The following is a 15,674-nucleotide window of genomic DNA, read 5'->3' on the forward strand; positions in this document are numbered from 1 at the left end:
ACGAGCAAATGGATAGGAGGACAGATACTCCTGAAACTTCAAGCGAAAATAGATGGTCTGGCAGAAGAGGCGATGAAGGTAATGGAGGGTTTGAAGAGGAGCAGCGAAGCAACAGAATGGGCACAGATAACGCATGAGGCGGACAGGAAAGAGAAGCAGCGAGAGGAGAAACTCGAGAGGGAATATAGAGAATGAAGGAAGGAGGAGGAGAAGGAGCGCATGGCAAGGGAACGAGAGGAGAGGATCGAAAGGGACACCAAGGAAAGGAAGAGAGCAGAGCAAGAGCAGCAGGATAGAAGGACAATGGAAGTGGAAGAGATCGAAAGGCGAAGAACAGTAGCAGAGTGGAAAAAGCACAAGTTAGCTGAGTGGGAACAGAGGAAGTTATAGTTGGATAGACTGGCAAGGGAACGAGTGAGCGAGCGGATGAGCAAGCAATAAGAGCAGTAAAGACACAAGGACATTAGTGGCTCTAATATTAGCATTGAAACACAGTGTAGAGAAAGAAGTGACAATCAATTTGGACTCAGCCTATGTGATGTCAACAGTACTCTCTAGACTGTCATGATGGCTCAATGAAATTACTTCTCAGAAGCATCAGAGAAAGAACTAGATGAAATTCCAGCAGACCACAGGCTTTTCAGCAGGACACAAATGTTCTTTGCATCGATAATACCATCTGTACATCGTATACAAACTCATAGTGGTTGCAAATTATCCACTGGGAGCTGATGGTGATGATCAATTCCACTGTGAATGGGTTCAACGTAATAAAGGAAGAGCTCAGAGCTATAAGGTTGGTGACGTTCCAGAATAGATATGTACTGGACCTCCTCACAGCCATGGAAGGAGAAGTTTGCGCAAAAATAGGGAGTTCCTGTTGCACATTCACACCTGCCAACGGGAAGATAACGGACCCTATTAGATGCAGTGGCGCAGCTGGCACGGATGCATGCCCAAATGGAAGAACAAGCAAGTGGGACAGGAAAAGACAAGAGCTGGATAGCATATATATGGTCATGGATGCCATCATGGCTGTCAGATGGACTGAGGTGATAATGGGATAATACTGGCACCGACATCAAAGTGTGGGATCAAAATCTGCATGGCCAGGTGCAAGAAACAGCAGAGGAAGCTATCGGCATGAGGGCCCTGATTGATATAAATATAGGAGGAGCAAAGGACGAGATTGTGGCAGAAAGGAACAAAATAAGAGAAAGAATTGCACAATGTGAACTATTCCCACTTGAAGCAATGAAGCTGAACAACTCATTTGATGCAAAGTACTATTAAGGGAAGTGGGTTTGGTGCAACCCAGAAGGAGTATGCTGTTACATTAACTGGTTGTTTGATGATCACACAAACTACTATGGCCACCTCAGAGGAATAACGAAGATATGGCAGCTAAGAGCAAAATGACTGTCATATAAAGATGTGGTCGACAGGTCGACCAGAGGGGAGACTGAAGAGCGATGGGGAAGCCTTCCACCCTTTCCCCTCCTACTAAATTCATGACAAGAAAGAAGGCCAGAAAGCACAGCAATCACCCATTCTGTTTTTGACGAATTCCCAAAGGACTTCTGATTGATAAATATGTCGAGAGGTACCCCTCAGCCAGCCTTACTGATCAAAGGACATACAGATCTATTCATGTGTGGATGAAGAGCCACAGGCCATGATTAAAGACACCTGTGTGGACAGCTTGGACTAAACACCACAGAGCCATGTTGCTGACATCATTAGAGACACTAGGACATAGTAGCATTAGACATCAAGCACACGTGCCATCCACACTTTGGTACATAAACACCCACTCGAATACATGAAGAACACGAGCGTACAGTTCTATAGTTAGTGGACAGATACATATACATACTGTCACTGCTTTTATTATTTTGCCATTAGCCAAACGAGGTAACGCAGAAACTGCAAGAGACATGAGATCCTGAGCAGAGCTTGCAGATGCTTACATGTGAATAACCCTATGGAACTGCAGGAGCACCTATGGGACCTGACAGAGCCAAGTGTGACTAACCTATGGAATTGTAGCATAGCGTGGATACTGTAGAAACAACATATAAGTGTAGGTAAATTACAGCAGGCCTCAGGCCTCTGAGCAAGAGAAGAGCTCAGCTGATTCAGGCTGAATGGAGAGCAAGACGTGTGAGACAGAACCCACAGCCAAGATCAAGAGATGCGAATGACATTACAATCCCCAGATTACAAAGGAGCCAGTTGCAGAAAATACTAATAAAGCCACATAATTCAGAGCTGCACAGCTTAAATTCATGGTCTCTGAACACACGACGTGGCCGAAGCAGACAATAGACAGTGATCAGCAGTGGGAAAGGAGAGCTGGTCTTATGCTCCCAGAAACAAGTATTGTTAGGACTCTCCCCAGTTCCTGGTCAGTCTGGCAGCTCTTGAGGCGCAGACACCATACGGGCATCTTCGCTCCTTCAAGCTGGCAGTACCTAAATGGGACTTTCGGAATACCTTGCCGCCTTTCAGCTTTTCCAAAGATGGCTGCCGTTGCTTGTTGCCGAGGCAACGGAATGCCTAGCTGAGACTACTTCAGCTTGCGGGCAACTCAGCCCGCTGCGTTGCTTTGTGCTTTTTGCCCTTGCCACACTTTGCCCTTGCCACAACCCCCTGTGTTCTTCTGTTTCCTTCTAGCCTGTTGCGTCCTCCGGACAGGTTTACTTTCTTGAGTTCCAGGGATTCCGGCATTCTTTTGTTCCGGTACGCTGGTCGGACTCCTCCCCTCTTGCTGCCCGTGTCTGTGCTGCTATCCCTACTGCTTCACTCAGTCGGGCTTCTCCCTTCTCGCAGCCATTCACTTACCTGGGTTCTGGTTCCTATGGCGCTCAGTGCTTGGCTTCGCTGGGTCAGGCTCCTCCCTTCTCACAGCCATTCACACATTCTGTGTTCTGGCTCTATCAACATTGCCCTTGCTTGTTTGAGTAAAGGTCCTTCTCCTCGCTTGCCTTTCTCTCAGTTTTCTTACTTTTTCCTCCTGGGAGTCTATTCTCTCTCTGTGGTTTATGTGTCCATTCCCTGGTTCTCATCTTCTTACTCCTCTCTGTTTCCCTGAGTTCACTTTGTTCTCCCTGTGGATTCCCACGCTGGTACAGTACAACATTTCTGGATTCTACATTCTGGCTGGACTTTCAGTTTCTTCACAACATGGACTGCTGCATTGCTTGAGTTTTTTTTTTGCCGCTCCGGTTTTCCCCTTCTATCTGGGCAGGGCCTGGGGATTACTACCCCGTTTGTTGCATTAACGAAGGGGTGATTGGTCACTTAGGCTTTGTCATATACTTCAATCCACTAAGAAGATACTCTTCTCGCTCGGATCAGGTCAATCATTTCCATTCTCATAAGCTAAGGTAAACAATGCAGACATATAGTCATTCTTATTACCCTGAAGAGGTACACAGCGAGCTGAGAATCTATGCAGATCCCGGGCCTGGGGACATTAGCTCTAGCCAATCACAGTTTAGTACCCTAGGGGTGGGTCACAATGGGCACGAACCAAAGATAAGTCAACAACATTGCAACAATGTTATAGTTAGTAACTTTGGGACGCAACAGGCCAGCCACCTGACATGCGACGCCCATTAGAATACTCAATACCCATTCCCTTGGCCCGATATGTTTTCTGGAGAGGGGCTCAGGTTGTGATGCAATGCTTACGACATTGGATAGTAAAACCGGCCTGCAAGCTGAGGAAGAGCGAGATGTGCATGGATGTCCTCTGTTCCTGTGCTGAGCCCTGTTGGTTTTGCCTGTTATAAACCGCAGTTTGAACTTGCCCTTGACTGACTCCTCTGTGTATCCTGGGGGAGGAAGTTAGGCGCTCCAAGTCCGCAGACTTCCAGTGTCCCTCTGGCATACCTGGGGGTACTCCTCAACAGTAGAAAATCACATTTTCCATTTTTAAAACGTACTTACATAACTTTCTGGATACCCATGGAAGTAGGGCATTATATGATATGATATTTTATTTATATTGCGCTCGTACACAAGTGTTTCAGAGCGCAACCAAGCAAAGGGAGGGGAACAAGGGAGAACAAAAAATAAAAACAACAATCTTACTAGGCCCAGTGAAATTAAGAACGCGCAAGTGCATGGACAAGGGAAAAGGGGGAAAGTGCGTGGAAGGGGGAGAAGTGGAAAGTGCAGAACAGAGGAGAGAAAAGAATAAGTTAAATAAATGAATAAATACAGACAATGAAAAAGTGGTAGTGCAGCCAGCAAGTGGCAAGTGCACGATTTGTCAGATAGGGTATATCTGATAAGTGCAGAGGAAGAGTGGGGGACTGTATGGGTACAGATACAGAACCCAGTGCAAGGGGTGGCCCAGAGGCAGTGCAGGAGGGAGGCCGGGTGAGCAGGAACCTGGGTCCGAAGGACAGAGGGTGTCCAGGTCCACAGTGCCAAGAGAGAAAAACAGGTCAGAGGGGAGAAGAGGGGCAAAGGCGGAAGCGAAGAGGAAGGTCTTGAGGTGCTTCCGGAACTGGAGATGGTTCTCCTCAAGTTTCAAGGTGGCCGGTAGGCTGTTCCAGAGGGAGGCCCCAGCCGAAGACAGAGATCTGCCCCCAGCTTCTTTCTTTGAAAAACGACTGACCCTGAGGGAGTTATAGGTAGAGGAGCGAAGGGCTCGAGAGTGGAGGTATTTAGGGAGGGATAGTTGAAGGTATTTTGGACCCAGGCCCCAGAAAGCCTTGTGGACAATGCAGAGGGTTTTAAATGTAATCCTTGCATCCACTGGGAGCCAATGAAGGGATTTCAGAGCTGGAGAGATACGATCCTGGGGCTTGAGGCCAAGGACAAGTCTGGCAGTCCTGTTCTGGATTAGTTGTAGAGGGCGGAGAGTGGAGGCAGGTAGATTTAGAAAGAGGCTGTTACAGTACTCCAAGCTGGAGAGAACCAGAGCTTGAGAGACAGTGAGCTTCTGGGGGAAGGAGAGGAAAGGCAGAGTACCTCTGAGGAGGTGGAGTAAGAAGTCTAACTTTTTAGAGATGTCAGAAATGCGTGCGGAGAAGGAAAGTGTAGATTCAGAGATGACCCTGAGGTTCTTGGCCTCACGGGTGGGGGTAGGAGGAGGGCCAAGGGAGGCCGGCCAGAGTGTAAGAAGAAAGGATGGTGAAGGAGTACCGATGAGGAGGATCTCAGTCTTGTTGGCGTTTAGACAAAGATCGTTGGCAGTATACCAATTTTTAATGGCAATTAGGCAATCAGAAATGAGGGAGGGAGAGGAGGTGGCCGAGGGCAGCTTGAAAATGAGTTGAGTGTCATCAGCATAGCACTGGAAGTTTGAGACGAAAATGGAAATGCAGTAGGCGAGAGCTGCCATGTATTGGTTGAAAAGCCAGGACAAGAGGTTACACCCCTGGGGGAACACCACAGGTAGAGAGGTAGATAGAGGATAGGAAGGACCCAAGTTGTACCTGGGAGGGTCGATCAGAGAGGATAAGGGTCAGCCAGGCCAGAGCCTGATCAATGATACCAAGGTTGTCACAGAGACGGTTGAACAGGGTGGTGTGGTTGACTGTGTTGAAGGCAGAGGAGAGATCAAGTAGGATAAGGACAGAGGTCAAGGTTGGAGAGCAGATCTTCACGGATGTTCAGGAGAGCAGTTTCCATGCTTCTGGCAGCTCTGAAGCCAGATTGGTGGTCATGGAGAGAGCCAACAGAATTGGAATGAAGGTTTAGCTGAGAGATGGCCAGCTTTTCCAGGAATACCTTATACCAATGCATACCTGCCAACTCAACCTGGTTCGACTAATTCCACCCTCCCAGAAACGCTCAATGTTTTGATAAGGTTCAGTGGGATCACTCTTCCTTCCAGCAAACTTGGATCACCTCAAAAATTATTTCACCTCAATAACTTTAATGTGATCACACTCAAAAACTTCACCCGCCCTCCTTGGAGACTCAACTGGTTGAAAAGTGTGGTAGGATCTACAATTTGAATTTCAATAAACAATTGGCAGTCTGTAGAGAACAGCATATGCATACAGTGTTGCATGGCACCCCTCCTGGGAGCATGGTAGCTCCCAGGATGTTGTAATGGGTCACGTGGCAGTAGCCACGTGACCAATTTAATAAAAGAGACGAGCCGTTTCCGGCTCGTAACAAAGGACTCCGGTGTCGTTCTTTCTGCACCATGCTGGTGCCACACCGCATGCGGTGGGCCCAAGATTGGGGGCCCAGCATGAGGACGGTGCCCCTGCTGGGCAACACCGTCCCTGAAGTCTACCGCCGCCATGTGATCATGGCTGCATTGGCGATCCCGGCCTGGGTGCCCCCAGAGCGGGGGCCGCTGTGTGCTGGGTGCCCCCAGCCACGTGGATCACACCAGTGACCTGGAGCGGGTGGGGTGACCCCAACTCATATGTCCGAGGCGTGAGTGCACCCGACACGTGTAGGGACCGGGGCAGGACCCCAACATACATGATATATGCATATATTACATTGTTAGAAGATTGCCATGTCTCAGCAGTACACAGACACTGCTCCGTGAGCCTGCGATAGTGGTAGCAGGTGGCACTTCAGCTCTTGATTCCGCGGGGGCGTGGTCCCGTGTGGTTGGGGCCTCAGGCGCAGGTGAGGCGAGAGAAGGTCGGTTGTACATCGTTGGCAATGGATGTGGCCGGCGGTGCAGGTAGCCCTTCACTCACCTCGTCTCCGCGGGGGCGTGGTCCCGCCGTGTGCGCTGGCGCGTGGGCGGGGCCTCAGGAGAGGAGAGGCAATAGGGGTTGTAAATCGCCCGCAATGGATGTGGCCAGCGGTGCAGCTAGCCACCCGCCTCCCGCCGCGTGGGCACGGTCCTGCCCGTGTGGGCGGGCGCGAGGGCGTGGCCTCAGGTGCAGGCAAGGAGGGGGGGCGGAGGGTGTAAATCCTCTCTGCGCGCGTCAGCGGGCGCTGCTGCCGCCGATCCCGCCTGCACAGATAGACCACTTGCTTGACATCCACAGCAACAGCGGCAGTGCCCGGCTGCCCTCTTCCCCGGTCCATTGCTCCCCCCCTCTCTCTCTCTGGAGCTGGTGCGTCTCCCTTTGGAGTCTTGCTGTTTCTTCTAGAGCCTTTTCTTATCCGCTTTTATTCTCCCCTCCCCGCCCCCAAGAACTAGTGCCACCTCCTCGGCTGTCCCTCCACTCCTCGTCCTGTGTTCTTGACCCTCCCACTCTCTCCGCAGCTCTTGCCGCCTGCTGGGCTTCTGCCCCCACCTCTGCTCTTGACTCTCTACCTGGAACACCTGCGTCTGTAGCTCCCGTTTGGGGCGTCGCGGCGCTTGATATCACTCTCCTGATTTCTTGCCTCCTCTTCCTTGGGCTCGTGCTCCCTCTCTCTGGGGCTCTTTCCCCCTTCCCCTAGGATGGTGCCCCTCCCCCGTGCGAGCTTGCCCCCCCTCTACTGAGCTGGCTGCCTCTCTTTCGAGCTGTTGCGTCCTCCGCCACCACTGCGCTTCTGCCACAGCTGTGCTCCCCCTGCACAGACCCCCGTGTGGCGCGCGGATAGCTGGCAGCACCGCATTCCCCTGAAGTCGCTGCCGAACGCACACCATGCCCGGGCGCCAGCATCACCACCGTCAGACCGCCTCCCCTTCCCTCTGACTGCGCCCCCCCTGTCCCCCAGCCCTGGGCTCGGAGCAGGCAGGGACCCCCGGAGCCTGGCACCCGCCTGGGTGAGATGATCTAGCCCGCTTCCTCGTCTCCAAGGAGAAGCAGCTGCGGGAGACGGGCGCGCCTCCGGTTGCTAAGGTAATTCCACTTGGTCCTGAAACACTGCGACGAGGAGAGGCTTTTTTTGTAATATCTTTTTTTCTGCAGCCAGGGATTGGCCAGGCTGCGTTATGTGTGACGGGAAGACCCAGCTGGCCGGGATATTTGCCTCTGGAGTCTGCAAAGAGAAGAGAGGAAGGGACCCGGCGCGCGCATCCATCAGCCTCTCTCCGGATGGCAACACCGCCAGGAGATTGGCGGAGTTTCCCTTGAACTTAATCCAGCCCCGGACCGGATGAGTAGCATCGGGGCGGGGTTACTGTGACCCCAAACCCCTTAGAAAACCTTGGGGGCTGACGGCCAGGGCTTGAGGGGCATCCAAATTGAATGGTAAGACTGGAACTAGCTGGGCACAGATTGGTAACGTTTTGACGAAAAGTACCGACGAGTAGCCGAGTGGGCGGTATCTGGGCGTTATTGTCAAGGCGTTATTGTTGTAATCGGCATTTGTATTGCTCAGCGGACATACTGAGAGGACCTTTGGCGCTTGAATAATAGTCGGACTGAATGGTCCTCATTTTAGCTTCTTCACAATGATGAGAGGCTGAGTCTTGTGTATTGGGGTTCGTACCTTTGACTTCCAGTCTACAGCCACGTCTCTGCAGTGGGTCCTGAACCCACTGAGCTAGCTCACTATTGAAGCATGTGTGTTATTACTACCCAACTCCTCGGAAATATGAAACTCTGGTCCTGACAGCCCCAACCCCACCAACCCCGAGTGATCGTGGGCTGCTCTCCCTGTGAGAATGCACTGTGTATAGGCAACACTCTCTCGCGCGATTACAGCCTCGTGTTGCTGTGATTCTCAAACCCACATTACAGAAGTGCTGCACTGGTGGAAGTGCAGTTTTGCACAATATTAGCACTAGGTCAAAAATTAGCCGGCTGCCAATAAAGGATTCTTTCAAAGCATTGTGCAGCACGCCAAAGTTTGCTCTAGTGCTAATACGACTCCAAGCTTTGTCCTGGTGCAAGAAGGCACTGAAATAATACATTTTTTTCACTAGTGCAACAGCATTGCTTGTTAGATCGTGGACAAACGTTGCCCTGGTGCAAACATGCATTGCACGAATACTTGTTTGCTCTAGAGACATGTTTGCTCTAGTGCTAATACGACTCCAAGCTTTGTCCTGGTGCAAGAAGGCACTGAAATAATACATTTTTTTCACTAGTGCAACAGCATTGCTTGTTAGATCGTGGACAAACTTTGCCCTGGTGCAAACATGCATTGCACGAATACTTGTTTGCTCTAGAGACATGTTTGCTCTAGTGCAAAATTGCACATGCACGGGGGTAAAAATTCTGTCCCACGTGTTTTTAACTTTCACTCCACGCTTCCCTCTCTAGCGACCTCGGAAGGACGAAAGGGCGAATGGACTCCTCTGGGATTTGACCCCCTACCAAGCAGCTTGTGTACGAATCTCAACACGAGAAAAGGCTGAGCTCTCTTAAAAATAAGGATTTAACTTAGGGTCCGACTGGGGCCTGAAATTGGTTTGGACTGATGTGAAAACGTGTCCCACGGCCAATAATGTTTGCTCCTTTTTTGTGGTAGTCCCCGATGGGAGTATGGGGGCAAAATGTGTAGCGCCATGTGTATTTTAAAGCATATTTGATCCGTAACATTGGACAAAGCTTCTAGCTGCACCGTGAAGTAGCTCAGCAACCTGGCCCACGTTGACCAACAAAAACCTGGCCCGCACTGCTCTTCTGGCATTGCCCTGCACACACCTACACGCCTGACTGAGCCGACTGACGCGCAGGTGGCCTGTGGGTCGCATGAGCTTAATCAACTGATCTATTTCCACGGAGCAGGCTTTTGACCTGTGCCTGCAAGTTGCCCGCAGAGCTCAGCAGCAGCAGCTCAACCCATGTGCTGGCTCAGCAAGCATGACCTGCAGGTTGATTGCAGCAGTAACCCACTAAGCTATCACTAAACCGTGTCACTTGTAGATTGCACTTGTAATGCTGGTGCATTCATTCACATGCCATACTCATTGAGGCAGGGGGCAGGGATGGGATGCTACTAGGAGGATACACACCTTTGACTCACAGTTTGCTCGTGTACCACAGCAGCTTGATTTCTTGAGCTATCTTACCTAAGCTAGATTCCATCCGTTGTCTTGTAGGCTGCCCACACATATCAGCTGCAGCCGCCCAACATACTGAACTATCCCACAAGCAAAGGCTTGAATCCGTAGCTTGCAGGTTGTATACAAAAACGCAGCAGCGTAACCCACTAAGCTATGACAGGAAAGCAGTATTCAAATCGGCGACCGGTAGGTGCGCAGAGGGGATTTCGTCTGCAGTACAACTCAAACCATTGAGCTATCTCAATTAAGCTATTTAACGCAGAGGCATGCAGATTTCATGCCAATCCTTGCAGCAGGCGCATTAACTCATCATGCCTTTTAGACAGCGTAGGGGACCTTGAATTAGGAATGGGCTTTAATTTAACAAACAGATACATTCTGGGAGTTGCCTTGGTTACCGCACTTGAAGAAGTTAGACACATGCTCCAGCTAACTTGTGATTTATAGAAAAGAAAGCATCGGACAATGGTTGCCTAGTGACATGGAGTCACCTAGGCACCCATTGCTATCCTGTATCCATGGGTGGCACTAATCCTTGCTTGTGCTATCATAGCGCACACCGAATGGCCTCTAGGCACTGCCAGCCACTCAATGCGCACTTGTCCATCATTCGCAGTGTGCCTGGGTTGGGAGCTGGAGCGAAGCAGTGGGGACGCGCCATTGTCCGGAGGGCTGGGTTTAATTGAGTCTGGCTGCGTGTGGAGGATTGCCCGCAAGCACCCCCCGCCCCCCTGTGACCCCTCCCATTTGATGATGTTTGTACAAGACTGAAGTGATCTCTATGTAAATGAAATTGTAACATAATGTAAAACGGACTGTCACGGCTGGTTTTCACGCACGGTTTCACCCATGCACTGGTGGTGGGAAGCCCTACCCTCATTAAATCCCCAACTGCACCCCTCCTCCCTGCTCAGCCATGAATGAGCCGGGACCGCTTGGCAGCTATCATCCAGTTACTGCACGCGGCGGGGAATTCCTGATGTCTGATTGGATGGCAGACCCCATGGGGAGGGGACAAGGGGGGCGGTAGGATATTTTTAGAGACTGGCGTACACGCACAGAGTTGGGGGTTGGGTGTGTTCTGGAAGTCAAGGCGTTATTACATGTTTGGTGGTATCCTGCCGGTAAATCCGGCGGCATACCACCAAACTAAATTACTGTCACCGGCACTCGGTCTGCCAGAATTACCGGCGGATTCCAAGTGCTAGTAAGGCCAGGTTCTCCCCATTCCATAGGACTCCATAGGGGATTTCCAGTAATACTGGCTGTTTTTTGCCGGTGGGGTGCCGGTCAGGAAACGTGCCGATAAACAGAATTACCAATACATTAATTCTGGACAGGCAAACTTATAATGACCCCCACGGTGTTTGCTGTGAAAGGTTTTTGCTAATGACGAGTATCCTGCACATGTGTGTGTGGGCAGGAGAGAATGAGGTATTTGGTGACAATGCCCGAGTCTAGAGTGTACACGCACAGACCAGGGCTCTTTCTTATGTGAAGAGAGTATACAGACAGGGATGAAACATAGCTCCCGTTGGACGGGTACACAGACCTGGGCTTCTGACATTTCTTATGTGAAGAGAGTGTACAGACAGGGATGAACACAGCTCCCCTTGGGCGGGTACACAGACCGGGGCTTCTGCCATTTCTTATGTGAAGAGAGTGTACAGGCAGGGATGACCATAGCTCCCCTTGGGCGGGTACACAGACCGGGGCTTCTGCCATTTCTTATGTGAAGAGAGTGTACAGACAGGGGTGAACACAGCTCCCCTTGGGCGGGTACACAGACCGGGGCTTCTGCCATTTCTTATGTGAAGAGAGTGTACAGGCAGGGATGACCATAGCTCCCATTGGGCGGGTACACAGACCGGGGCTTCTGCCATTTCTTATGTGAAGAGAGTATACAGACAGGGATGAAACATAGCTCCCGTGAAGAGAGTATACAGACAGGGATGAACCATAGCTCCCGTTGGACGGGTACACAGACCTGGGCTTCTGACATTTCTTATGTGAAGAGAGTGTACAGACCGGGATGAACACAGCTCCCCTTGGGCGGGTACACAGACCGGGGCTTCTGCCATTTCTTATGTGAAGAGAGTGTACAGGCAGGGATGACCATAGCTCCCCTTGGGCGGGTACACAGACCGGGGCTTCTGCCATTTCTTATGTGAAGAGAGTGTACAGACAGGGATGAAACACAGCTCCCATTGGACGGGTGCACAGACCGGGGCTTCTGCCATTTCTTATGTGAAGAGAGTGTACAGACAGGGATGAAACACAGCTCCCCTTGGGCGGGTGTACAGACCGGGGCTTCTGCCATTTCTTATGTGAAGAGAGTGTACAGACAGGGATGAACACAGCTCCCATTGGACGGGTGCACAGACCGGGGCTTCTGCCATTTCTTATGTGAAGAGAGTGTACAGACAGGGATGAAACACAGCTCCCCTTGGGCGGGTACACAGACCGGGGCTTCTGCCATTTCTTATGTGAAGAGAGTGTACAGGCAGGGATGACCATAGCTCCCACTGGACGGGTGCACAGACCCACAGAGAATGAGACTTAAGGTATTTGTTCTGTACGCGCATGGGTGGGGCACTGGGGGGCGAGTGGGGGCATTCCGTGCGTACTCGCACAGGCCAGACAGAAGCGGCATTTGTTGTGCTTATTGGCGTGTACACACTGAGACCCCGTGGGGAATTAGTGCGCTAAAAACTTGTCTATCATGCATGTGCGATGAAAATATGTAGTTCTTGTGAACACGCTCAAAGGGACAAGAGAAACTATAGGATGAGCTCTTGTGTACACACTGAAAGGGACGAGAGAAACTATAGGATGAGCTCTTGTGTACACACTGAAAGGGACGAGAGAAACTATAGGATGAGCTCTTGTCTACACATTGAAAGGGACGAGAGAAACTATAGGATGAGCTCTTGTCTACACACTGAAAGAGACGAGAGAAACTATAGGATGAGCTCTTGTCTACACACTGAAAGGGACGAGAGAAACTATAGGATGAGCTCTTGTCTACACACTGAAAGGGACGAGAGAAACTATAGGATGAGCTCTTGTCTACACATTGAAAGGGACGAGAGAAACTATAGGATGAGCTCTTGTCTACACATTGAAAGGGACGAGAGAAACTGTAGGATGAGCTCTTGTCTACACACTGAAAGAGACGGGAGAAACTAAGTCACGTGTACACATAGGATTATCTCTTGTGTACACGCTCTATGATCTCTTGTGTACACGCCCAGAGGGACGAGAGAAACGAAGTTACATGTATTCTGTGTATATAGGGTGATCGCTTGTGTACACACTGGAAGGGATGAGGGGAACCAAGTCATGCGTACAGCGTGTACTCGCACATAGGATGAGAACGGGGCATTCCGTGTCTCCTGTGCGCTCCAGCACTTAGGGTGAGAACGGGGCATTCCGTGTCTCCTGTGCGCTCCAGCACTTAGGGTGAGAACGGGGCATTCCGTGTCTCAGGTGCGCTCCAGCACTTAGGATGAGAACGGGGCATTCCGTGTCTCCTGTGCGCTCCAGCACTTAGGGTGAGAATCGGAGCATTCCTTGTGCACCTCCACAGTGAATAAGAACTGGAGAATTTCTTGTCTACGTGCATAGATCAGGAGGATATAGCATTATTTGTGCCGAGTTGTGTGCTTGTGCGTGGGCAGGAATAATGTGGTTGTTTTTGTGTGCATACAAAGGGATGAGGGTGGGAGTAATTCTTTTGACAGACTGTAGATAGTCAAAAGATGAGATTATGGGGCATTCATTGTGTATGGACCAATGGGCGAGTCTATGGGGCAATCCTTGTGTATGGACCAATGGGCGAGTCTATGGGGCATTCCTTGTGTATGGACCAATGGTCGAGTCTATGGGGCATTCCTTCTGTATGGACCAATGGGCGAGTCTAAGGGGCATTCCTTGTGTATGGACCAATGGGCGAGTCTATGGGACATTCCTTGTGTATGGACCCAATGGGTGTGATTAGGGGCATTCCTTGTGTACGGAACAATGGGTGAGATTATAGGGCATTCCTTGTGTATGGACCCAATGGATGTGATAATGGGGCATTCCTTGTGTATGGACCAATGGGCGAGTCTATGGGGCATTCCTTGTGTATGGACCCAATGGGTGTGATTAGGGGCATTCCTTGTGTACGGAACAATGGGTGAGATTGTAGGGCATTCCTTGTGTATGGATCAATGGGTGAGATTTTAGGGCATTCGTTGTGTATGGTCCCAATGGATGTGATAATGGGGCATTCCTTGTGTATGGACCAATAGATGAGACTATGGGGCATTCCTTGTGTATGGACCAATGGGTGAGATTGTAGGGCATTCCTTGTGTATGGATCAATGGGTGAGATTGTAGGGCATTCCTTGTGTATGGATCAAGGGGTGAGATTTTAGGGCATTCGTTGTGTATGGACCCAATGGATGTGATAATGGGGCATTGCTTGTGTATGGACCAATGGGTGAGTCTATGGGGCATTCCTTGTTTATGGACCCAATGGGTGTGATTAGGGGCATTCCTTGTGTATGGACCAATGGGTGTGATTATTGGTGATTCCTTGTGTATGGACCAATGGGAGATATTGCGGGGTATTCCTTGTGTAGGGACCAATGGGTGATAGTGTAGGGCATTCCTTGTGTATGGACCAATAGGTGAGACTATGGGGCATTCCTTGTGTATGGACCAATGGGCGAGTCTATGGGGCATTCCTTGTGTATGGACCAATGGGCGAGTCTATGGGGCATTCCTTGTGTATGGACCAATGGGCGAGTCTATGGGGCATTCCTTGTGTAGGGACCCAATGGGTGTGATTAGGGGCATTCCTTGTGTACGGAACAATGGATTAGATTTTAGGGCATTCCTTGTGTATGGACCCAATGGATGTGATAATGGGGCATTCCTTGTGTATGGACCAATGGGTGAGTCTATGGGGCATTCCTTGTGTATGGACCCAATGGGTGTGATTAGAGGCATTCCTTGTGTACGGAACAATGGGTGAGATTGTAGGGCATTCCTTGTGTATGGATCACTGGGTGAGATTTTAGGGCATTCGTTGTGTATGGACCCAATGGATGTGATAATGGGGCATTCCTTGTGTAAGGACCAATAGATGAGACTATGGGGCATTCCTTGTGTATGGACGAATGGGTGAGATTGTAGGGCATTCCTTGTGTATGGATCAATGGGTGAGATTGTAGGGCATTCCTTGTGTATGGATCAATGGGTGAGATTTTAGGGCATTCGTTGTGTATGGACCCAATTGGTGTGATTATGGGGCATTGCTTGTGTATGGACCAATGGGTGAGTCTATGGGGCATTCCTTGTTTATGGACCCAATGGGTGTGATTAGGGGCATTCCTTGTGTATGGACCAATGGGTGTGATTATTGGGGATTCTTTGTGTATGGACCAATGGGAGATATTGTAGGGTATTCCTTTTGTAGGGACCAATGGGTGATAGTGTAGGGCATTCCTTGCGTATGCACGAATAGGTGAGACTATGGGGCATTCCTTATGTATGGACCAATGGGCGAGTCTATGGGGCATTCCTTGTGTATGGACCAATGGGTGAGATTTTAGGGCATTCGTTGTGTTTTGACCCAATGGGTGTGATTAGGGGCATTCCTTGTGTACGGAACAAAGGGTGAGCTTGTAGGGCATTCCTTGTGTATGGATCAATGGGTGAGATTTTAGGGCATTCGTTGTGTATGGACCCAATGGATGTGATAATGGGGCATTCCTTGTGTAGGGACCTATGGGTGATAGTG

General features: G+C 50.3%; 1 protein-coding gene across 3 annotated transcripts in view; it reads left to right on the forward strand.

The window, feature by feature from the left end:
• The first annotated feature begins 6,926 nt into the window (after nt 1-6,926).
• Nucleotides 6,927-15,674, forward strand: part of RGS6 (regulator of G protein signaling 6) — a 1,543,034-nt gene continuing 1,534,286 nt past the window's right edge. Inside the window, exon 1 of one of the 3 annotated variants that reach the window (XM_069638605.1) lies at nt 6,927-7,769. The gene's annotated coding sequence lies outside the window, so the exon portion shown is untranslated. Of the gene's footprint in view, nt 7,770-7,894; nt 8,121-15,674 lie in introns of those variants that run through there. The other 2 variants (XM_069638608.1, XM_069638607.1) reach the window with 2 other exon arrangements.

The sequence above is a fragment of the Ambystoma mexicanum genome, chromosome 14 (genome assembly GCF_040938575.1).
Source record: "Ambystoma mexicanum isolate Mex_15411 chromosome 14, UKY_AmexF1_1, whole genome shotgun sequence".
Lineage (NCBI taxonomy): Eukaryota > Metazoa > Chordata > Amphibia > Caudata > Ambystomatidae > Ambystoma > Ambystoma mexicanum.